General features: G+C 37.5%; 1 non-coding gene across 1 annotated transcript; it reads right to left on the reverse strand.

Moving 5' to 3' along the window:
• Positions 1-24026: 24026 nt before the first annotated feature.
• On the reverse strand, positions 24027-24133 carry LOC141699552 (small nucleolar RNA R71). Its single transcript, XR_012566004.1, has one exon. It is a non-coding gene; the product is annotated as a small nucleolar RNA R71 (small nucleolar RNA).
• Positions 24134-25543: the final 1410 nt, after the last annotated feature.

Below are 25543 nucleotides of genomic sequence, written 5' to 3' on the forward strand. Positions count from 1 at the left end.
TATCAAAAGCTGTAGCTTAGGCAACCTGTACTTTCCCCTAGTGGCAAGCTAGGACCCCTAGTGGCAAGGTAGGAGGGCCAGTTAGCATAATCAGCACCTAGGACACTAATTATAAAGGTTTGACCACACTATATACATCCATATACCTTGATCATTTTGTTTCTACTGCTTAGAAGATATCATTTTGGCCTTTTGGGGATATGCTGCCTTAAAGTACATCACAAGAATCATCAAACACAGAGATACAGTTTATTGGCTTTGTTCCAGAAGAGCTACCATGTATTAGTGTAAAATTAAATGGGAAAACAATAGTAATGAAGTAAAAAAAATAAATAGATACTTAACTGATACTATAACTTGCCTGCGAACTTCTAATATACGTTGTTATCAACCAAAAAGAAAAAAGAAGGAAAAATTGTTCAACCTAAGAAGCTTACCCCAGATTAGTGACTTAGTCATTCGAGATGTTGCGCGAATTTTAGTAAAATTAAATTTCATAGACACATGGGAAAAGATGCTCAACCTAAGAATCTTATCTTCAGATTAGTGACTTAGCCATTCATGTTGTTGCTTGAATTTTATAAAACAAAATTTCATAGAAACATGGGAACCTGTTGGAAGGAAAAAGTATATGAACTCATTGACACGGTATGGAGAGAGGACGATATAATGCCTGCTACCAACACAAAATTTAAATTCGGTGATTACTCAGTTTACTTTTCCGCAACATTTTACATGATTTGGTAGATAGAAACCATAGAGTTTTCTCAAAGGAGAACAAACCAAAAGGGATCAACTAATCTATAGAAACAGTCCAGCTTTTATCTGGTTTAAATATGTCTCGAGTCTTGACGTTGTTAGGGTATTTGAAAGTTCCCGCGATGAACCTAAGTCATATTTCGTCATTTTTCCCTACTGATCAATCACTGCTACATTTATTTTATGCAGTACTATCAATTAAACTGAAACCAAATGAAACAAACTTAATCCAAGAACAAACATAACATCCAAGTAGAAACTCAAAATAAGGTAGCACAACTGCACAGGTGTGACATACATAATCTTCATTATATTTTGCTGGTAAAACCGAACACAACGCAACTAGAAAATAATTTAAGTTTTAGTTGAAGCCCGAACATTTTAATTTTTCCATAAACATCCAATTTATCCAGGAAAAACCTTTGCTCAACTATTTTATCAATTAAATTTTACGGGATTATATCATTTTTCCATTCTAAAAAAACCAAGCTCATTTACCAGAACCTCCTAGAATCTAAAGTCTAACATGTCAAAAAAATCATAAAAACACCCAATAAATCAAATGAATTAGCAAGACACAGTTAGGACAACAAACTAATGACTAAAATAGATTATAATAACTTACACATGATTAAAAACATGTCTTAAATCAAACAACAATCTGACAAAACATAACTAAATTTCAGGGTAGATCTAGGGCTTTTAAGAGAACCCATATATATACATATATATATATAGAGAGAGAGAGAGAGGTGTAAATATAATATATGGAGAGAGAGGGCGAGAGAGAGAGATGAGAGAGATGAGCATATACAGTTTTGCCGAAGAGGAGCTGGAGGACAACGACGGAACCGACGACGGCGCCGGCGATGGCAGGTGGGCCAGTGAGGAGACTCCATCTTCTGTATATCATCTTTCTCGACTTCTTTTGGGATCTAACGAGTAACTCAACAATAAATTATGATATGTAATGTAATTCATAATTTAATAAGAATAAGAACAGAGCAATATATATTTATTCGAGTCATGATAAATAAATTATTAAATTATTGAATCGGAAAATAATAAAAAAAATTGACAGAAAAAATATAAAATTCTTGGATGCATATTTATAATTTTATTATATTTTAATGTTTTTTAGTTTAAAAACTAAAAGAATGATTGGTTTTATACATCTCATTGTTGTAACACTTATTTTAAAGTAAAATTTTAAAATTAAGTGCCAATTAATTTTATTTGAAAATTGAACCTAACCCTCTATTTGATTTGGTTCTTTTCTGTTTTTCTTTGCCAAATAAATAAACGGTTTTTATTAGATCAAATGTAACACAGTCGGATAAATCCTTAACTGCCGAAATAATCAGCTTGAAAAACAAATATCATATTAAAAATAATTAGTTTAATTTGTTTCTTGATTGTTTAACACATAAAATTTAAGAATCAGGAAACAAATATCATATTAAAAATAATTAGAGGATGGGATGTTGCATGTGGGTACAATTGGTAGAGGGCCACCATCGGTGCATATTTAAGTTTTAATTGTTTTTCGTAAGTTTATTTCTAAGTCTAAATTTTAAGGAATAAGTAATACAAAAAATAAATACGAGTAATTGTTAGGGTGGAAAACACGCGCTAATAATACACGCAAGTATACGCGTCCGCAAGTAATATAGAATACTTTCTAGTTCGTTCCCACAGAGACTCAGAATAATTTTGTTCAATTAATACTTACTCACCAATGTATGATTACTTCTCAACGTCAAGACAACAACACATAGATTTGATTAACTAAGTATTAACTATAATTAACTACGAGAATTAAACACTTAATTGATATTTGAATTAACAATATTAAACACACATGAGATCATAACTTCATTACTACTTCCTTCAATAGTTATTGTTATTACCCTTAGCATGTAATAGTGATGATATTAATCGAACAACACGAAACTGATAAAAATCAAATTTCATTGTACTAATACCATTCTACCAAACATCCACAATTAAGATAGAAGTTGAATAGTCATCAATTATGTTGAGACCCTATATGTCTACAGAATTTGACAACATACCGATTAAGCACAAGTTATTCCTTATGATTACACAGGGCAAGTAAAACGGTTAGAGTTACCCACTAATCATGCATACACATACATGAACCTATGCTAACATGGCAAGTTCTAAATCTCAAGATCCACCATCGCTTCACAAGAGATTAACACCCTATCTTATATGTTCGTGATGCACATAAAACGAATAAGCACAACCAATACTAGATATCATACAATCATCACACACTAAGGTATTAAACAACTAACTAAAGAATTCCATAGTAAATCCGTTACGACCCCATGATCACGATTAACCCATGATTGAACTCATCGTCACCATGGGTTCATATGAAAACATGATAATAACATACGAGAATAACTAATAAAAATACTTATTAAAACCAGGGTACGTCACAAGAGTAATAAGGTTCAAAGTAAAGAAAACTAGCATCCACTAATACAACGAATAAAAGAATCACAAGAAAACTATGCTTCCTCTTCTTCGTGGCGATGTGCTAAAACGGTCTTCTTCCTTATCTCCTTGCTCCTCGATTGATACCACGATTCAACACACGTGAAACGTCTCTGAAAAATACTTATATAGAAGCCCCACAAGTCCCAACTATCTCAGAAGTCGGAAATTCAACAGGAATAGAACTCTAAAATCAGGATTTTAATTCACGACCCTGAGCGGCCGCCCAGCAATCCTGAGCGGGCGCCCAACTTCCTGAGTGGCCGCCCAGCCAGGCTGAGCGGGCGCCCAACACCTCGCTGGAAAATTTATTATTTTTCTCCTATTTTCTGCTGCGTTCTGCTCCTAACTTCCCACTTGCAATGCCAAGCACATACTTAGGCCTATTCCTGATGAAATCTCTCCACAAATGCAAGTAATACCCTGAAATGCATAAACACTAGAAAAACACATCAAATACACAAAATACTTGATTTCAAGACATCAATTCAAGCCATTATAAGACGTTCTAAGTGGTATAAAATGCCACTTATCACACCCCCAAACTTAAATCGATGCTTGTCCTCAAGCGTCACAGACTCAAAAATAAAACAAAAATATGCATGAATGCAATCTATATGAAATGGAGCGATCCCCCTCACTACGACTAAACCAACCAATTCACGATATCTCAACAAATGCAATTAGACGACTAAAGATCAATCAAATCATGCAAACTAACATACACCCAGAGATGTGGTGTGTGCGGATGCTTAACAGATATGCTTCGAAACTAGATCAATTATCATAACTCGACTATCCTCAAGGCAATCACATGATTATACGAAGAATAAATTCTAGGCAAAAAATGACTTAAACACTTCAGGATTACTGGAGCTTATTACAGAATCATGCTTTTATTCAACACAACAACAAATGCTTATTTGACCGTGCAATGAGTGAGGTCCACAAAAGACTTATGCAATGTCATCCATTTAGCGAGCGTTAGGTTAGCGGATCCTAGACTATAAAAGCCTTAGATCACTAGGCACAAAGTCCCCTAAGAACTTAATAACTCGAATACCAAAGAACCCACTCGTGGTCAATTATGCACAAACACATACTTTTTTTTCTCTTTTTTTTTCTTTTTTGTCTTTTTTTTATTCTTCTTCTTTTTTTCAAATTTTTGAGCAATTGCGTTTCGCTCCATCTTGCTCAACCCTAGACTACTCGCATAAAAATACGAGTCGGCTACTAGCCATTTGACGACTAGCAATGAATTCCAATTTTTACTCCAATTTTTTTCTTTTCATGCCTTTTATCATTAAGAGCCTATAGCATAATCAATAGATTAACCTCAAAAACCATCAAACCATGACAACAATCTAGTCCTTAAGCATACTCTAAGACTTAGTGAAATTATAAGTGTTTCTAGCATGCATGTCAACCTACAAGACTCAACATTACTCTAACGCTATCACTACACTCACATCAATATCACAAATCAATTGATAAAGCAACGCAAAAGGGATCATGGTAAATGCATGAGCTAAATGACATGATAAATAAAGCTATAAAAATAAAATAAAAAAAACTATATGGCAAAAATATGCAATTATATAAACTAAACTATCATGAATATGCAACTACATGACACACACACAAAAATATTCCCTAACTACCACCCCAAACTTAAAATCTTCACTGTCCCAAGTGAAGGTAGTAGAAAGGAACACATGGTATACCTACTCGGAGAAATCATCATCATCACCCTCAGAGGATGGAGTATCAGGAGGCGGATAAGCAGAGTCCTCACCAAAAACGGGCCACTGGATGTCAGCTCCAAGGCCTTTGAAAGCAGTCCCAAGTGCAAGGGTGAGCTCCTGAGCAAACCTACTCTGCGTCTCATACATAGCATTCATCCTCCTCGACAGCCTCCTATACTGGGCATCAGCCATCCCAGCACCCTCCTGGGCTCTAGAAGAGCCTGTCTCATCACGACCCGGCCTAGCCATGGTAGCACTAGCTGCTGGACATTCTCCTGGAAGACGATAACCCAACCTATGCTCCTCGGGCTCTCCACCCGTCCACTCCTTCATCGCATTCAGAGTCGCTGAATAAATAGAAGCGGCCGGCATCTGCAACTGCTCGTGAGAAGGCCAATGAACTCCCACTGCTCGGCATAGCTTCGTGACAATAGATGCATAAGGGATGTTCATGTGCTTCGCTCCCCTCAAAAACTTCAAAATTCCTTGGTAGATGAACTCACCAAGGTCCATATAATACTCCTCATTCAAAATACCCCATAATAACCTTGCTCTCTCAACTGTATCCTTGTGTGCATGTGAAGTAGGCAGAATATTAGCACAAATAAAGGCATTCCATGCACGGGCATACCTATTCATTGCAATCGCCGGAAAAGAACGATACTCGTTAGTTCCCGTCTTGAACTTCCAAACTGTGCCCGGCTGACAGAGAGTAGCACAAATCAAATCCAAATCAAACTCCTCTGAGGGCTTCTCATTCTAATTCTCCTCCGTGGGCTTCCTCTGTCGCTGCCCAATCACACGGCGAATCGCCTCAGGATGATAATCCACCAAAAGCCCACGAACAACAGTAAACCCATTCTTTTCAGCCTTTGCGTTCGCATAAAACTCGCGAACCACGCTCATCGAAACCGCCTCCGGCGACTCATAAAAAGAAATCCACCCCTTTTCAGCAATCATCGGCAACAACTCACCATCCCTCCCCGATGGTAAGAATCCCCTCTCCTTCAAAATTGGCTTAGCCAGAAGCCTAGTATACTCCTCCTCATCAACCCTATTAATCAAACGAGGTCTCGCAGCAGTACCCCTCGAAGAATCGGTAGTAGGCACAGTGCTGCTGCTATCAATAGTCTGGGATCTCTTGGGTGCCATTGAAACTGAGAAAAAGTGTTTAAGAGTTGTGTTTTTGAATATGGGAGAGAGTTTTAAGGTTAAAATTATATGGGAGAGTACATGGAGGAGTTGTATGTATATATAGGGTAGGGATTATGGTTAGAATTTGAATAGGAGTGAGGTTTGAGGGAACAAACGTGGGTTAATGGGAAAAGAATTCGTGGGTTGTGGGTTTGTGTTTTTATTTTTGGTTTTCCTGATTTTTTTTTTGGATTTTTATAAGGATAAAAAAATTTCAGACATTCGGGGGCTGAGCGGCCGCTCAGCAAAGTTGCGCGGGCGCCCAACATCCTGAGTGGCCGCCCAGCAGAGCTGAGCGGGTGCCCAGAGGGTGTCTGGAATTTTTTTTTTCTTGCCCTTTTTTTCTGATTTTTTTTTGTTTTTGGATAGGTTACTAACTCCTAAGGGTTCCTATAATAACAAATCTTGGGTTGCCTCCCAAGGAGCGCTTATTTTACGTCATTAGCTTGACGTAGAGTACCTTGCTCAAGTTGACAATAAAACGACACTAACCACTTCCCGGTTTGGCGTATCCCCATAGTAATGCTTCAAACGCTGACCATTAACCTTGAATGCTTGGCCGGATCAGTCTCAAAAATCTCCACCGCTCCATGTGGAAACACAGTTTTGACAATAAAAGGTCCAGACCACTTTGATTTCAACTTTCCAGGAAAAAGTCGGAGACGAGAGTTGAATAAAAAAACTTGCTGCCCCGACACAAATGACTTAGGATATAGCTTCCTGTCGTGCCACCTTTTTACTTTTTCCTTGTATATTTTGTTGTTCTCATAAGCTTGGAGTCGAAATTCATCAAGTTTATTTAACTGAAGCATTCGCTTCTTTCCAGCTGCATCTAGATCAAGGTTCAACTTCTTCAATGCCCAATAAGCCTTATGCTCAAGCTCCGCAGGTAAATGACATCCCTTACCATAAACAAGTTGAAACGGGGACATCCCAAGTGGATTCTTGTATGCTGTTCTATAAGGCCAAACAGCTTCATCGAGCTTTAAAGACCAATCCTTCCTTGAAGGACAAAAAACTTTCTCTAGAATGCGCTTGATCTCTCTATTAGACACTTTCGCTTGACCATTCGTTTGCGGGTGATAGGCAGTAGCAACATGATGATTCACATTGTAGCGCTGCATCATAGAAGTGAACTTACGGTTGCAGAAATACGACCCCTCATCACTTATGATTACTCGTGGCGTTCCAAACCTTGTGAAAATATGCTTATAAAGAAAATTCAACACTACCTTTGCATCATTCGTCGGTAGAGCCTTGACTTCTACCCATTTTGAGACATAATCGACTGCCAGCAAGATGTACTGATTATTACAAGACGAGACAAATGGTCCCATAAAATCGATTCCCCAAACATCAAAGACCTCGACTTCAAGCATTACATTTAACGGCATCTCATCCTTCCTTGTAAGATTCCCCACTCTTTGGCAACGATCACACCTTAAAACGAACTGATGTGCATCCTTAAACAAAATAGGCCAGAAAAAACCTGCTTGCAAAATACGAGCTGCTGTCTTTTCACCACCATAATGTCCACCATAAACTGTGAAATGGCAGTCTCGTAATATCCCCTCCGTCTCACAGAATGGGATACATCTCCTGATGATCTGGTCAGCTCCTTGTCTAAACAAATATGGTTCATCCCACATGTACCACTTCACCTCATGCATAAACTTCTTCTTTTGAGCTGTATTCATATTATGAGGCATTATATTGCTGACAAGATAGTTCACAATATCTGCGAACCATGGCTCTTCCTCCTGAACTGCGAATAACTGCTCATCCGGAAAAGATTCGTTGATCAATGTCTTATCATGTGAAGTAGAATCGGGATTCTCCAATCTAGAGAGATGGTCAGCTACTTGATTCTCAGTACCTTTTCGATCCTTGATCTCTAACTCAAATTCCTGTAGCAAGAGCACCCAACGAATAAGTCTAGGCTTCGAATCCTTCTTGGAAACCAAATAGCGAATGGCAGCATGATCAGTGAATATTGTCACCTTTGTCCCAAACAGATAAGATCGAAATTTTTCGAAACCAAAGACTATAGCCAAGAGCTCCTTCTCAGTAGTGGTGTAGTTCATTTGAGCTCCATTTAGAGTCTTACTAGCATAGTAGACCACATGAAAAAGATTATTCTTGCGCTGCCCAAGAACTGCTCCCACCACATAATCACTCGCATCAAACATCATCTCAAAAGGCTCTGTCCAATCAGGTGCCGTAATAATTGGAGCAGATATCAAACTCTTCTTGAGAGTCTCGAATGCCGTCAAACATTCATCATCAAATTTGAAAGGCACATCCTTCTCGAGCAAGTTACACAACGACTTAGATATCTTCGAGAAGTCCTTGATGAAACGCCGATAAAAACCCGCATGACCAAGAAAACTACGGATTCCTTTCACAGAAATAGGTGGTGGAAGATTTTCAATGACTCCCACCTTGACTTTGTCCACCTCAAGACCCTTGCTAGAGACTTTATGCCCAAGAATAATGCCTTCACGCACCATAAAGTGACATTTTTCCCAATTTAGCACAAAATTAGTTTCCACACACCTTTTGAGCACCGCACGAAGATTATTCAAACATTCATCATACGAATGTCCAAAGACGGAGAAGTCGTCCATGAACACTTCGACATTATTTCCAATTATATCAGAGAATATAGCCATCATACATCTCTGAAAAGTGACAGGTGCGCCACATAAGCCAAACGAAACTCTGCGAAAACCAAACGTGCCAAATGGATAAGTGAAGGTAGTCTTTTCTTGATCCTCTGGTGCAATGCACATCTGATTATACCCCGAATAGCCATCCAGAAGATAATAATACTCATGACCGACCAACCTGTCAAGCATCTGATCAATAAATGGAAGAGGGAAGTGATCCTTTCTCGTGGCCTTGTTCAACTTTCTGTAATCCATGCATACCCTCCATCCTGTGACTGTTCGAGTGGGGATGAGCTCGTTCTTCTCATTTGCTACCATAGTTATACCTCCTTTCTTCGGTACATATTGCACGGGGCTCACCCAAGAACTGTCAGAAATATGATATATGATTTCTGCATCCATCCACTTCAGAATTTCTTTATTCACCACTTCTTTCATGATAGGATTAAGTCATCGCTGTTGCTCAACAATTGGCTTACTACCTTCCTCTAGCAGAATTTTATGCATGCAGTACGAAGGGCTGATCCCTTTGATATCTGCTATAGTCCATCCGATAGCCGATTTGAATTCTCTCAAGATCCTCAAGAGCTTGTCCTCCTCACTACCTGAAAGGTCAAATGCAATAATAACCGGTAAAGTAGATGCATCACCTAAAAAAGCAGACCTCAAGTGTTCAGGCAATGGTTTAAGCTCCAAAGTAGGTGCTTCCTTAATAGATGGTTTGAGCTTTCCTTCAGCATTCTTGAGATCAGAAGTACCAAGAGATTCAAATGGCATGTCTGAAAGAGATATGTCCTAAGTCCAATCATGTATGAGGATTTAGGAATAACTTTTATGTAATCTAATTTGATTTCATTGATATTAATAAAAGACTTGTTTTGTTTTTATTGCGGGCTCTATCTATTTAAATGTTTAAATAAGATATACCACAGTTTAGAGTAAAGCTTTTTATGAATTGTGATGAGATCATAATAATGAGACCTAAAAGATGTAACTCTAAACTTAAATAGTTCCTGGTCGTAGGATTACTAACTGGTAATTAATAATCCGCAAAGATCGGTACATACTATGCTTGCTTCATTATGAAGGATGTCTGTTCTCATAGACATTTGTGTGGTGACACTATAGCTAGTATATAGGTGCTTATTATAGAATAAGGTCACTGAACATGACTCACACAGCTGAACAACTGATGGAGTTCACTCACGTGTCAGCAGTTGTTCACATAGTGATAGTTGTACAAGTATCCTTAGACTTGAGGTCATCACAGTCATCTTGTGTACACTGAACTATGCTTTGGTTTAGTTCTTAGTCTCAAGGGACAATTATAAGGGCTCTACTGGGTATAGGAATTTGTACACGAAGATAGTGTATGATCAATAAAGGATCTACCCCTTCCAGTGAAGGAAGAGAATGTTCAATGCTGATCCACTTATGTTAGTTCAGGAATCTCTGGCCAGAGTGAATGAAATTAGAAAGGAGTTTCTAATTTACATTAAATAGAACTAAGCATAGTGAATGGGAAATCAAGTGATTAAATAAGATAGGCTTGACACAAGTTCCATGCCTTATATTTAATCGTGACATTGCAGGGTAGAAGGAATTAATTGTACGGTAACTACTCACTGAATAGGTTCTTGATATTCTAAGCAGTGAATTCGTATTATCCGAATAGTCGCGATATGCTGAGAAGTATCCCTCACGATATAGAATAAATATGATTAATTAGTTAATCATATTTAATGAATTAGAGAATTTTTATATATAATGATAAAATAGTTTTGTTATTATTTATTTCTACTACCGGGTTAATATTGAACCTACAGGGTCACACCATAAAAGAAAATGATTTAATGGTGGAGGAATTAATTAATAATGGCTGATAATTATCTATTTATGAAATAAATAATTAATTGGCAAATTTAATAATTGATTAAATGAGATTTAATTGATTATAAATTAATTAAGAAAAGGTTCTTAATATTATTAATTAATAATTTAATTTTTGGAAATTAAATCAAGAGAGAGAATTATTTCTAAAGTGTTTAGAAAAAGGATTAATAATTAAAAGGTGTTTTAATTATTAATGAGAATAATAAAGGGTTAATAATAATAATATTTTATGAGAAAATTTTCAGCTGAAAACTTTGCCTATAAATATACTATTATAAACCCTATTTTTGCCTCAACCTAAATTTTTTACAAAACCCTAATTCTCTCCACCTCCTCCTTCTCCATTACATCATTTTCTTGGTGGATACCGGTGGAGTGCTTCACACTTGAGGAGCAGCTGCTAAGGATCTCCGCTCGTGGTTCTTGGATTGCTATTAAAGACCTCCATCTTTCCATTAATGTAAAGCTTCTTAAGGTAAACATACTGAACTACAAATTAAATATTATTTTTCGCATGGATCCTGCGGAGGGTTTCGTTTTTTTTTTAAGATTTAAGTTTACGTTTTCGCTGCGTTTATGTGCTAAAACCCTTCAATGGCATCAGAGCTACTTGTGAAATGTTTTTATTCGTTTATGTGTTTAACTGTTTTCGATATATGAGCATATACGTGATTCGCCATGATTTGATGTTGATATAATATGTTTATATATGTATGGTTTTGAATATATGATATTCATGTGAGTTGTATAATCATAAGATGATTATGTAATCTGTATATATACTGATATATACATGATTTATGTTTGTTCTAATTATGAGAATCATATTAGATACGGATTCTGAATTGGCTGCTGCAGATTTGCTAAAATTTGGATTTGGTGTCCGATTTACGCAAACGAACACCCTATTCCATAGGTAAACGAGCGTCTGAACAAAACTGATAGATAAAGCTATCAACGACTCATTTGTAAGGCATTTGACGTCGTTTACTGTCCGTAAACAGTGATTCTTGTTTTTCTGATTTGATTCTGATTTTTGTCATATTTTCTTTTTATGATTAGATCATGGATAATATGATATGTTAAGATCAGATTATGTGTTTTAACATGCTTTTATGTGTTGTATGAGCATGGTGGATGGTTATGGCCTTTCGACCTTAGTGTAATGGTTTTGGTTTTGGTTTTAAATACGACTTGCATGGCGTCAATCTTTGTAATCATAAATCTCGAATGTAACTCAAGTTATTCTTGTAAGTTCATTAGATTAGTTTTACTTTCAATCATGTAATGTAAGTGAATACTCAAGAAGGCTATCCAATGGAGGTGATACAAAGAAGAAGACTTATGTAATAAGTAGTTGTATTTATTTCCATCACCATATTAGATTGACCTTAATCTTTGTCATGAGCTTGATAAAGATCAAATAGGATGGAGCCATAACCAAACACATTTACTTTATTGCACTTTACATTTACTTGTTTATTTAATTTTATATATGAGATATATGCCTATATTTACCATGCGATGATAGATTTAGGTGAACTTAATTGACATAAGGCATTTGTTAGACAATCAAGTATAGTGAAATTGTTTCATGACCTTAATATAAATATTATGAATACGGTCATGAGGTTCTTGTGTTTATGAAATACGTAATTGAATATGAATTTTCAATATTGAGAGAAAGGATGATTCTGTCAACAACAGATTTCTATCTGTAAGAAAGGGTTATCGATTATTGATTTGAAATATTTAATTTAAAAGGAAGAATCTCTTTATAATATTATTATGATTGTAACATAATATAATCCCTCTAAAATTAAATAATATCAAGTAGTAATTGGCCAATGACACAAGGGGCTTGTGTCGGTCAAAACCTTCCAACATGGTAGAAAGTAGTTCTTATTTTTGAATCATTGTCGTTTCGTGCTACAGCCAAGGGCTTTAATTTCGATATAAGAAATACTTGTCTATTACATAGAGATGGGTACATTGAATTAGAATCTAAAGGTCGGTACGTGCCACAGCCGTGGGCCGTTGGAGACTGATTTAATTGTATGAAATGTTGGGTTAGACTTGACTTAGAATATTGAGTTTATCGTGCCACAGCCGTGACTCAATTATTCAAGAGGCTAAAGTTATATTAGGGAATAACATAAGATGTAATTGACAAGAGTTGTCTGCCTATTGAACATCACATGACGTTTCGTGCCACAGCCGAGGTTGTGTGATGGAATGTAGGATCCCTATTCCCACTAGCATTATGAATGCTTAATTTTCACTTAGGGGGTTGAATAAATTAGATAAACTAGTGAGAGACACTTATGAATAAAGACCCGATTCATATAGTGTTTTGAAATGAAATTGAATATTTGCTAAGTGTTGGTATGTGTTTATCATTTACAGATTTACTATATTCGTCATGTCTTCTGCACTATCACTCCGAAGCATACTAGATGGTCACAAGTTGACTGGTCCTAATTTAGCTGTTTGTTTTCACTGTAACAAGTTGGGGCACTGGAAGAGGAACTGCAAGGTTTACCTTGCAGAATTGAAGAAGAAGAAGGGTAGTAAAACTACCGCTTCTGATTCAGGCATGTTTATGATCGAAGTTAATATGTCACTAGGTCAAATTTCTACTTGGGTATTAGAACCGTCTGTGGTTCTCATATTTGCAATTCGTTGCAAGGACTAAAGGGAAGTAGGACTCTTGAAAAAGATGAGGTGATTCTACGTATGGGCAATGGAGCAAGGGTTACGGCCATATCTGTAGGATCATTTAGTTTACATATGCCTACGGGCAAGACTATTATTTTGAATAATTGTTATTACGTTCCCTCTATTGTGAGGAATATTGTTTCTATTCCTATGTTGGATTTGGATGATTTTTCATTTATTATTAAGAATAATGAATGTTTTATCCTTAGAGATAATGTTCTTTATGGACATGGTATTTTAAATAATGGTCTGTATGTATGTGACGTAGAGCATGATTTACTTCAGATTGAACAAACTAATAAAAGAAAACGAGATGATGAAAATCTGACCTATTTATGGCACTATAGGCTAGGTCATATTAGTGAAAATAGACTGCAGACATTGCATAAGGAAGGGTTACTTGACCCCTTTAATTTTGAATCATATCCTACATGCGAGTCTTGTCTATTGGGTAAAATGACCAAATCTCCATTTAGTGGACATGGAGAGAAGGCTGCAGATTTGCTAGGATTGGTACACACAGATGTATGTGGACCAATGTCTACGCAAGCCATGGGTGAATTTTCGTACTTCATTACTTTCATAGATGATAGATCTAGATTCGGATATATGTATTTGATGAAACACAAGTCTGAAGCCTTTGAAAAGTTCAAAGAATATAAACATGAAGTGGAGAAACAAACCAAACACAGTATTATAACTCTTCGATCAGATCGAGATGGTGAATACTTGAATGGAGAGTTTCTAGATTATCTCAAAGAAAATGGCATAGTCTCCCAGTGGACTCCTTCATATACTCCACAGTTAAATGGGGTATCTGAAAGGAGAAATCAAACTTTGTTAGACATGGTTCGGTCCATGATGAGCTATGCGAATCTTCCAGTATTCCTATGGGGTTATGCATTGGAAACCTCAGCATATTTACTGAATAAGGTGCCTTCCAAATCTGTTCCTCAAACTCCTTATGAGATATGGAAAGAAAGGAAACCGAGTCTTAAACACGTTAAGATTTGGGGATGTCCATCTTATGTCAAAAAGGTTGACCCAGATAAGCTGGAATCTCGATCTGTAAAATATAATTTGTGGGATATCCTAAAGAGACTTTGGGGTATTACTTTTACACCGATCATCGGGTGTTTGTCTCCAGACATGCTACCTTCTTGGAAAAGGAGTTTATCCCTGAAGGAAACAGTGGGAGCAAAATTGAACTTGATGAAGTTCAAGAAGCACAAACTACTACGGATCAAATGGAAACACCTGTTCAGACTGAACAACCTTCTGTGGAACAGCCCATTCATAGGACAGGGAGAGTGTCTTGCCAACCTGAGAGGTATTATGGCCTTGTCATTGAGAATGGCAATGAGTTGTCAATCATTGATGATGACGACCATGTGACCTATAATGAGGCTATGAGTAGTGTTGACTCAGAGAAATGGCATAGTGCCATGAAATACGAAATGGAATCTATGTATACCAACCAAGTATGGACTCTGGTTGAGGCGCCTGAAGGTGTTAAGCCTATTGGGTGCAAGTGGGTATACAAAAGAAAGATTGGAGCAGATGGCCAGGTGGAGACCTATAAGGCCAGGCTCGTGGCAAAAGGATTCAAACAAAGGCAAGGGATTGACTTTAATGAAACTTTTTCACCTGTAGCCCTGTTAAAATCAATTCGGATTTTGCTTGCGATTGCTGCTTACTACGACTATGAGATCTGGCAAATGGACGTGAAAACGACCTTCCTTAATGGGGAACTTGAGGAGGAAGTGTATATGACACAGCCAGAGGGTTTTCTTTCCAAGGGAAATGAACACCTAGTGTGTAAGCTGCTGCGAACCATATATGGTTTAAGGCAAACTTCTCGTAGATGGAACATCCGTTTTGATGAGACAATCAAAGAGTTTGGTTTTATCAAAAACATAGATGAACCATGTGTCTACAAGAAGGTTAGTGGGAGCGCGGTAATATTTCTTGTATTATATGTAGATGACATACTTCTTATAGGAAATGATATACCGATGCTACAATCAGTCAAAGTATGGCTATCAAAGAACTTCACCATGAAGGACTTGGGAGAAACATCCTACATTCTCGGTATGAAGATCTATAGAGATAGATCTAGAAGAATGATAGGTCTTACCTAGGGTACATACATCCAGAAAGTGCTTAAAAGGTTTAGCATAGAAAACTCCAAAAGAGGTCTCATACCGATGAGCCATGGAGTGTCCCTTTCCGAAAAAATATCTCCTAAGACACCTGAGAAAAGAGAGCGTATGAGTAAGATTCCTTATGCTTCAGCAATAGGATCTATCATGTACGCGATGTTGTATACAAGGCCTGATGTTGCTTATTCAATTAGTGTGACGAGCAGATATCAGTCCAATCTAGGTGAAGACCACTGCAAAGCAGTGAAAAACATCCTTAAGTACTTGCGAAGGACTCAGGATATTTTTCTTGTTTTTGGTGGTGAATCTGAGTTAAAAATAGAGGGTTATACTAACTCTAGTTTTCAATCAGAAAGTGATGGCAAATCCATGTCAGGGTACGTGTTTACTCTGAATGGTGGTGCGATTAGTTGGAAGAGTTCCAAACAGTATACAACGGCTGACTCCACAGCGGAAGCAGAATATATAGCTGCAAGTGAGGCTACAAAAGAAGACGTTTGGATGATGAAATTTATTTCTGAGTTGGGAGTTGTTCCTAGCGTTGAAGAGCCTATTGTGTTGTATTGTGATAACAACGCAGCAATAACACAAGCCAAGGAACCTAAGTCTCATAAAAATTCCAAACATGTCCTGCGGCGCTTTCATCTGATTAGGGAGATTGTTGAAAGAGGAGATGTCAACGTCGAGAGAGTTGACACACATAACAACGTAGCGGACCCACTCACAAAGCCACTTTCTCAAAGTCAATTTGATCGCCATAAAGACAAGATGGGTATTAGATACTAGAGTGATTGGCTTTAGTACAAGTGGGAGATTGAAAGAGATATGTCCTAAGTCCAATCATGTATGAGGATTTAGGAATAACTTTTATGTAATCTGTTTTAATTTTATTGATATTAATAAAAGACTTATTTTGTTTTTATTGCGGGCTCTATCTATTTAAATGTTTAAATAAGATATACCACAGTTTAGAGTAAAGCTTTTTATGGATTGTGATGAGATCATAATAATGAGACCTAAAAGATGATAACTCTAAACTTAAATAGTTCCTGGTCGTAGGATTACTAACTGGTAATTAATAATCCGCAAAGATCGGTACATACTATGCTTGCTTCATTATGAAGGATGTCTGTTCTCATAGACATTTGTGTGGTGACACTATAGCTAGTATGTAGGTGCTTATTATAGAATAAGTTCACTGAACATGACTCACACAGCTGAACAACTGATGGAGTTCACTCACGTGTCAGCAGTTGTTCACATAGTGATAGTTGTACAAGTATCCTTAGACTTGAGGTCATCATAGTCATCTTATGTCCACTGAACTATGCTTTGGTTTAGTTTTTAGTCTCAAGGGACAATTATAAGGGCTCTACTGGGTATAGGAATTTGTACACGAAGATAGTGTATGATCAATAAAGGATCTACCCCTTCCAGTGAAGGAAGAGAATGTTCATTGCTGATCCACTTATGTTAGTTCAGGAATCTCTGGCCAGAGTGAATGAAATTAGAAAGGAGTTTCTAATTTACATTAAATAGAACTAAGCATAGTGAATGGGAAATCAAGTGATTAAATAAGATAGGCTTGACACAAGTTCCATGCCTTGTATTTAATCGTGACATTACAGGGTAGAAGGAATTAATTGTACGGTAACTACTCACTGAATAGGTTCTTGGTATTCTAAGCAGTGAATTCATATTATTCGGATAGTCGCGATATGCTGAGAAGCATCCCTCACGATGTAGAATAAATATGATTAATTAATTAATCATATTTAATGAATTAGAGAATTTATATAAATAATGATAAAATAGTTTTATTATTATTTATTTCTACTACCGGCTTAATATTGAACCTATAGGGTCACACCATAAAAGAGAATGATTTAATGGTGGAGGAATTAATTAATAATGGCTGATAATTATTTATTTATGAAATAAATAATTAATTGGAAAATTTAATAATTGATTAAATGAGATTTAATTGATTATAAATTAATTAAGAAAAGGTTTTTAATATTATTAATTAAGAATTTAATTTTTGGAAATTAAAATCAAGAGAGAGGATTATTTCTAAAGTGTTTAGAAAAAGGATTAATAATTAAAAGGTGTTTTAATTATTAATGAGAATAATAAAGGGTTAATAATAATAATATTTTATGAAAAAATTTTCAGCTGAAAATTTTGCCTATAAATATACTATTATAAACCCTATTTTTGCCTCAACCTAAATTTTTTTACAAAACCCTAATTCTCTCCACCTCCTCCTTCTCCATTACATCATTTTCTTGGTGGATACCGGTGGAGTGCTTCACACTTGAGGAGCAACTGCTAAGGATCTCCGCTCGTGGTTCTTGGATTGCTATTAAAGACCTCCATCTTTCCATTAATGTAAAGCTTCTTAAGGTAAACATACTGAACTACGAATTAAATATTATTTTTCACATGGATCCTGCGGAGGGTTTCGGTTTTTTTTTAAGATTTAAGTTTACGTTTTCGCTGCATTTATGTGCTAAAACCCTTCAATGTCTAGCTTTCGCCTCCAAGGAGAAGCATTTAGATATTGTAGTTGCTCATTGCCATCCTCATCACACTGTCAAACTCCCCCACTAAGGCTTTCTCTAATGTATCAGACATTAGCATATGATCAAGTTCTGAAGTTACCGCAGAATCAATCAAATCCACCTTTAAGCACTCCCCATCTTCTGTAGGGAATTTCATCACTTTGAATACATTGAATGTCACATCCTGATCCTGCACCCTCATAGTAAGTTCACCTTTCTGCAGATCTATCAAGGTACGACCTGTAGCCAAAAAAGGTCTTCCTAAGATTATGGGGATCTTCTTATCTTCCTCAAAATCCAAAATGACAAAGTCTGCAGGGAAGAAGAGCTTATCCACCTTTACTAACACGTCTTCCACTATGCCTCGGGGATATGTAATAGAACGATCAACCAATTGTAGAAACATGTAGGTGGGTTTTGGATCAGGCAAATTCAACTTTCTGAAGATAGAAAACGGCATCAGATTGATGCTTGCTCCCGAATCGCACAGGCATTTATCAAAAGATAACTTGCCAATGGTGCAAAGAATGGTGAAGCTACCTGGATCTTTAAGCTTTGGAGGTAATTTTTGTTGCAGCACAGCACTGCACTCTTCCGTTAGAGCGACGGTCTCAAGGTCATCCAGTTTCACCTTCCTTGAAAGAATACTCTTCATGAATTTCGCATCACTAGGCATTTACTCCAGAGCCTCAGCGAAAGGTATGTTGATGTGAAGTTTCTTGAACACCTCCAGAAACTTACCGAACTGCTTATCCAGCTTTTGTTGTTATAATCTCTTAGGGAAAGGCGGTGGAGGATAGAGCTGTTTCTCCCCTGTATTACCCTCAGACATAGTGTGTTCAACAGTAGTCTTCCTTGGTTCCGCCGCTTTCTCTTTTTGCTTCTCTTCTTCATCACCAACTTCAGCTTCTCCGTCTATTGCTTTTTCAGCATCAGCAACTTTTCCAGACCTTAAGGTAATAGCCTTGACTTGCTCTTTAGCTTCCTTCCTGCCTGGCACTTCAGTATCATTAGGAAGTGTGACAGGTTGATGATTGAGCACTGCATTGGCTATTTGACCGATTTGATTTTCCAAGGTCTTGATAGAAACAACCTGACTTTTGCACAACAGCTTGAGTTCCTCGAAATCAGCACTAGAAGGTGGAGCAGCACCTTCTTGTTGAGGGTATGATTGCCTTTAAGCATAATTCTGTGGTTGTTGGAATCCAGGTGGATTAAATTGTTTACTTACACCTTGCTGATATGGTTGCTGAATAGCATTCTGATTATTGCTCCAGCTGAAATTGGGATGATTTCTGTTGTTAGGATGATAGCTAGCTGGCACAGGCTGCTGCAGTCTCTGATAATTGTTCATATACTGAACAGATTCACTAACAAGAGAACACTGATCCGTAGCATGAGAACCTGCACAAAGCTCACAGACCATAGCTATCTGATTGACTCCATAGGTGGCTAAAGAATCGACCTTCAAAGACAGCGCTTGGAGCTGCGCTGCAATAACTGTAGCTGCATCAACTTCCAGAATCCCTGCTACCTTCCCAGGCATCATCCTTTGAGTTGGGTTTTGATGCTCATTTGCAACCATAGTTTCAATAAGATTATAAGCCTCAGTATAGCTTTTGGCCCACAAGGCGCCTCCAGCTGCTGCACCGAGCATGGGCCGAGATTGGGCCCCCAAACCATTATAGAAACTAGTGATCACCATCCAGTCAGGCATACCATGATGTGGAAACTTTCTCAACATCTCCTTGTAGCGCTCCCAAGCTTCGCACATAGATTCTGTTGGTTGCTGCGCAAACTGAGTAAGAGCACTCCTCATAGCTGCAGTCTTGTCCATTGGATAGAACTTTACCAGAAACTTTTGTGCAAGATCTTGCCAAGTAGTGATGGACCCAGCTGGTTCAGAATATAACCAGTCCTTAGCTTTATCCCTCAGAGAGAATGGTAAAAGCCTCAGCTTGATAGCCTCATCAGTCACACCATTATATTTGAAAGTACTACAGATCTCGACAAAATTCCTGATTATTGGTTCTTTATGCTCACTCTCTTTATCCGAATCTTCAAAATCTATCTTCTCCGGAATATCAAGAACTGAGTCTGTCTCTTCAACCGTATCTAAAGTCCTCTTGCGAGTACGAGAACGTGTTTGCATAAACGCTCGCTAAAGTAACTAAAACACAACCGGAAACACTAAGTAACACGTCTTAATCAATGAGTCCTAACTACCACTGATGGTAAGTACATAAACATAACAAATACGCCGAGTCCCCGGCAGCGGCGCCAAAAACTTGTTAGGGCGGAAAACACGCGCTAATAATACACGCAAGTATACGCGTTCGCAAGTAATATAGAATACTTTCTAGTTCGTTCCCACAGAGACTCAGACTAATTATGTTCAATTAACACTTACTCACCAATATATGATTATTGCTCAATGTCAAGACAATAACACATAGATTTGATTAACTAAGTATTAACTATAATTAACTACGAGAATTAAACACTTAATTGACACTTGAATTAACAATATTAAACACACATGAGATCATAACTTCATTACTACTTTCTTCAATAGTTATTGTTATTACCCTTAGCATGTAACGGTGATGATATTAATCGAACAACACGAAACTGATAAAAGCCAACTTTCATTGTACTAATACCATTCTACCAAACATCCACAATTAAGATAGAAGTTGAATAGTCATCAATTATGTTGAGACCCTATATGTCTACAAAATTTGCCAATATAACGATTAAGCACAAGTTATTCCTTATGATTACACAGGGCAAGTAAAACAGTCAGAGTTATCCACTAATCATGCATACACATACATGAACCTATGCTACCATGGCAAGTTCTAAATCTCAAGATCCACCGTCGCTTCACAAGAGATTAACACCCTATCTTATATGTTCGCGACACACATAAGATGAATAAGCACAACCAATACTAGATATCATACAATCATCACACACTAAGGTATTAAACAACTAACTAAAGAATTCTATAGTAAATCCGTTACGACCCCATGATCACGATTAGCCCATGATTGAACTCATCGTCACCATGGGTTCATATGAAAACATGATAATAACACATGAGAATAACTAATAAAAATACTTATTAAAACCAGAGTACGTCACAAGAGTAATAAGGTTCAAAGTAAAGAAAACTAGCATCCACTGATACAACGAATAAAAGAATCACAAGAAAACTATGCTTCCTCTTCTTCGTTGCGATGTGCTAAAACGGTCTTCTTCCTTATCTCCTTGCTCCTCGATTGATACCACGATTCAACACACGTCAAACGTCTTTGAAAACTACTTATATAGAAGTGCCACAAGTCCCAGCTATCTCAGAAGTTGGAAGTTCAACAGGAATAGAACTCTAAAAATTAGGATTTTAATTCATGACCCTGAGCGGCCGCCCAGCAATCCTGAGCGGGCGCCTAGCTTCCTGAGTGGCCGCCTAGCCAGGCTGAGCGGGCGCCCAGCACCTCACTGGAAAATTTATTATTTTTCTCCTGTTTTCTATTGTGTTCTGCTCCTAACTTCCCACTTGCAATGCCAAGCACATACTTAGGCCTATTCCTGATGAAATCTCTCCACAAATGCAAGTAATACCCTGAAATGCACAAACACTAGAAAAATACATCAAATACATAAAATACTTGATTTCAAGACATTATAAGACGTTCTAAGTGGTATAAAATGCCACTTATCAGTAATTGATAAGTGACATTTTATACCACTTAGAGCGTCTCATAACGGCTTGAATTGGTGTCTTGAACTCGAGTATTTTATGTATTTGACGCGTTTTCTAGTGTTTTTGTATTTCAGGGTATAACTTGCTTTGATATGTGGTTTTTGTCGAATAAAGTTTAAGGAAATTCTTGGAATCAGTCTAGGGGTTATGAGCGAAGAAATCAACCAAAACAGAAGTAATTCAAGGAATTTTCCAGAAGGGTTGCAGGCGCTCGCGTGCTAGTAGCAGGCGACCGCGTGGAGGATGGAGGCGACCGCCTGTGTGCGGAATTTCAGATTCTGGATTTTATTAATTCGAGTCCAATTGGGCTTCTGTTAGCGCTGGTTCTCTTGGGCTATTATATAAACCTTATGGGAAGGTGTTTTCTTCATAGAGGAGATAATAAAGAGCGAAGGCAAGAAGATTGAGAAGACCATTTTAGCACGGAACAACGAAGAAGAGGAATCATACGTTTATCTTGTGATTCTTTTAATTTGTTGTAACTGTGGATGCTAGTTTTCTTTATGCTTTAAACCTTAATACTCTTGTGACGTACTTCATTATTTATTAAATATTTTTCATCTTTATATTGTTGTGTTATTATCATGCTTTTATATGAACCCATGGTGACGATGAGTTCTATTATGGTCTAATCGTGATCATGGGATCCTAGCGGATTTACAATGGATTTCTTTAGTTAATTGTTTAATATATTGGTATGTGGTGATTGTATGATATCTAGCATAGGTTGTGCTTATTCGTCTTATGTGCGTCGCAAACATGTAAGATAGCCTGTTAATCTCTTGTGAAGCGACAATGAATCTTGAGATTTAGAACTTGCCATGCTAGCATAGGTTCATGTCTTATATGCATGATTAGTGGGTAACTCTAAACATTTTACTTGCCCTGTGTAATCATCATATATAACTTGCGCTTGAATCGTTATGTTGTCAAATTCTGTAGACATATAGGGTCTCAACATAATTGATGCCTATTCAACTTCTATCTTAATTGTGGATGCTTCGTAGAATGGTATTCGTACAACGAAAGTTGGCGTTTATCAGTTTCGTGTTGTTCGATTAATATCATTACCATTACATGCTAAGGGTAATAACAATAACTATTGAATGAAGTAGTAATGAAGTCAAAAATCTCATGTGTGTTTAATATTGTTAATTTAAGTATTTAATTCTCATAGTAATTATTAGTTAACCAACCTTAATTGTTATTGTCTTGACATTGAAGAATAATCATACATTGGTGAGTAAGTATTAATTAAATATAATTAATCAGAGTCTCTGTGGGAACGAACTAGAAATTATTCTATATTACTTGCGAACACGTATACTTGCGTGATTTATTTAGCGCATGCTTTGTGCCTAACATGTTTTTGGCGCCGCTGCCGGGGACTCGGTGTTAATTTGTTAGTTTATGTACTTTCCATCAGTGGTCATTAGGATTCATTGATTGAGACTTGTTACTTACTGCTTCCGGTTGTGTTTCAAGTACTCTAGCAAGCGTTTATGCAAACATGTTCTCGCACTCGCAAGAGAAATCTGGATAAAGCTGAGGAGACAGATACATCTCTTGACTTTCTGGAGAAGATAGTTTTTGAAGATTCGGATAAAGAGAGTGAAAAGAAAGAACCTGAAACAATGGGTGATCGTTTAGTTCAAGCTGATCCAGCTCTTATGGACTTTTCTCGGCCTAAAATTGATGACATTCAGTCAAGCATCATTCATCCGGCTATTCAGGCCAATACTTTTGAAATCAAGCCGGACACTATTCAGATGGTGCAGAATTCTGTTTTTTTCGGAGGTGCTGCGACTGAAGATCCCAACATGCATATCAGGAATTTTGTCGAGATCTGTAGTACTTTCAAATATAACGGTGTCACTGATGAGGCTATCAAGCTGAGGCTTTTCCCATTCTCTCTGAGGGATAAAGCTAAGGACTGGTTACATTCTTTACCAGCTGGGTCCATCACTATTTGGGAAGATCTTGTGCAAAAGTTTCTGGTGAAGTTCTATCCAATGGCCAAAACTGCAGCAATGAGGAGTGCTCTTACTCAGTTTGCGCAGCAACAAGGAGAATCTATGTGCGAGGCTTGGGAGCGCTACAAGGAGATATTGAAAAAGTGTCCACATCATGGTATGCCTGCCTGGATGGTGATCACTGGTTTCTATAATGGTTTGGGGGCCCAATCTCGGCCCATGCTGGATGCAGCCTCTAGAGGCTCCTTGTGGGCCATAAGCTATACTGAGGCCTATAATCTCATTGAAACTATGGCTGCAAACGAGTATCAAAACCCAATCAAAGGATGATGCCTGGGAAGGTAGTAGGTATTCTGGAAGTTGATGCAGCTACAGCTATTGCAGCGCAGCTCTAGGCGCTGTCTATAAAGGTCGATTCTTTAGCCAACTATGGAGTAAATTAAATAGCTAGTGTCTGTGAGCTTTGTGCAGGCTCTCATGCTACTGATTAGTGTTTTTTTGTTAATGAATCTGTTCAGTATGTGAACAATTTTCAGAGACCGCAGCAGCCTGTGCCCGCTACTTATCATCCCAATAACAGAAATCATCCCAATTTCAGCTGGAGCAATAATCCGAATGCTGTTCAGCAACCATATCAAGAAGCTGCAAGTAAACAGTTTAATCCACCTGGATTCCAGCAACCTCAGCAATTTGCTCAAAGGCAATCATATCCTCAACAAGGAGGTGCTGATCCACCTTCTAATGCTGATTTTGAGGAGTTAAAGCTGTTATGCAAAAATCAGGTTGTTTCTATCAAGACCATGGAAAATCAAATTGGACAAATAGCCAATGCCTTGCTCAATCGTTAGCCCGACATACTTTCCAGCGATACTGAAGTGCCAGGCATGAAGGAAGCTAAAGAGGAAGTCAAAGCTGTCACGTTAAGGTCTGGAAAAGTTGCTGATGCTGAAAAAGTAAAAGATGTAGAAGTTGAAGATGTAGATGAAGAAGGAATGCAAAAGGAGAAAGAGGTGGAACCAAGGAAGACTACTGTTGAACACACTCTGCCTGAGGGTAATACAGGGGAGAAACAACTCTATCCTGCACCACCTTTTCCTAAGCGATTGCAAAAACAAAAGCTGGACAAGAAATTTGGTAAGTTTCTGGAGGTGTTCAAGAAACTTCACATCAACATATCTTTCGCTGAGACTCTTGAACAAATGCCTAGTTATGCGAAATTCATGAAAGGTATTCTTTCAAGGAAGGTGAAACTGGATGATCTTGATACTGTTGCTCTGACGAAAGAGTGCAGTGCCGTGCTGCAACAAAAGTTACCTCCAAAGCTTAAGGATCCAGGTAGCTTCACCATTCCTTGCACCATTGACAAGTTATCATTTGACAAGTGCCTTTGCGATTTGGGAGCAAACATCAATCTGATACCGTTTTCTATCTTCAAAAAGCTGAATTTGCCTTATCCGAAGCCCACCTACATGTCTCTATAATTGGCTGATTGTTCGATTACATACCCACGAGGCATTATGAAGGACGTGCTAGTAAAGGTGGACAAGCTCATATTCCTTGCAGATTTTGTC

The sequence above is a fragment of the Apium graveolens genome, chromosome 11 (assembly GCF_009905375.1).
Source record: "Apium graveolens cultivar Ventura chromosome 11, ASM990537v1, whole genome shotgun sequence".
NCBI classification, from domain to species: domain Eukaryota; kingdom Viridiplantae; phylum Streptophyta; class Magnoliopsida; order Apiales; family Apiaceae; genus Apium; species Apium graveolens.